Source organism: Aplysia californica, unplaced genomic scaffold (genome assembly GCF_000002075.1).
Source record: "Aplysia californica isolate F4 #8 unplaced genomic scaffold, AplCal3.0 scaffold00885, whole genome shotgun sequence".
NCBI classification, from domain to species: domain Eukaryota; kingdom Metazoa; phylum Mollusca; class Gastropoda; order Aplysiida; family Aplysiidae; genus Aplysia; species Aplysia californica.
The window spans coordinates 1-1,143 of record NW_004798155.1 but is presented as its reverse complement, the minus strand read 5'-3'; positions in this window follow the sequence as shown (position 1 = coordinate 1,143).

The following is a 1,143-nucleotide window of genomic DNA, read 5'->3' as shown; positions in this document are numbered from 1 at the left end:
TTCTTTCCCTTTTGAAGTTAAGTGCTGCAACCATGGCGTTCTTACAATACTTAAAGTAAAGTGCGCTATGGCTGCAACGCATTCGTAAATGTTTTTACAGACAAGTATTCTGAAAAGAGGTTCAATTTTAATCGCTCATCTCCAGACTAACGAGTCCTCAAGTCGTTATGTTCTTAACCTGAAGACATCCCAGGGAGAGACGCACGTGCAGTACTGTTAGTGATGTAAGCTCGTACCATAACATAGTGGTGGGCGGTTAGCTTCCCGATTATTGAAAGCTAGGAATCGTAGGAATCGACTCTGAACCCAGTTGCTGTCTAATGATGTGATTTCTTCCGGTGGTTACCTGGTTGGCTCCAAATAATGTGTTTAGAGTTTAGGATAACCTTGATTTCGAAACAATCCGAGGCATCTACTTAGTTTTTTTTTCAAAGAAGATTTTAATAATTGAAATAATTGGTAACCGTTGGTTTTACGTAAAAATGAATCTGAACCATTCTTGTGTTGTACATATAAATCGCGGAAGTCGGTTCTGGAATCGATTCTTGGCCCAGCTCTACTTACCACACACCGACTTGCACAACCACAAACATCACTGTTATTACCACCATAAGCACCCCATAACTTTTCTGGATTTAGTCTGCGAATTTTCAACCTGTAAAAAAGAAAAAATTTTTTTTTTTAAACAACAACCGAGGAACAATTTTGACTTGCGCCGTGTTTGTCTGTTAGACGTCATAAATATTCAGCAATCTTACACCCGCTGTAGTTTTCTCTGGTAATTGGGTCTCCAGCTTTGAAATTGCAAGAAGTCATTGGACGATTTGTGGCGCGCGTTCTGCTGCTCCCTCTGGTGGTGATCGTAAACCCTGTGAACCACCCGCAGCTGCACTAGTGTCTGCATATATATAGGAGGGCGCCTCAGAACTGGGGGGAAACACTGAAAGTGTAATAATTATGAGTCATGACGTGGTGGAACCAGGCGCTTGTCCATGTTGGGGCATGTTGAGTTATTGGTATCATCTTATAGCTTGTTCGTTTATCTTGCTTTCAGTGGAAAAGGCGCTCCTCAATTTTGGCCATGTGGAGACACTGGTATCATCTTGAAGCTTGTTCGCTTGTCTTGCTTTCAGTGGAAAAAAA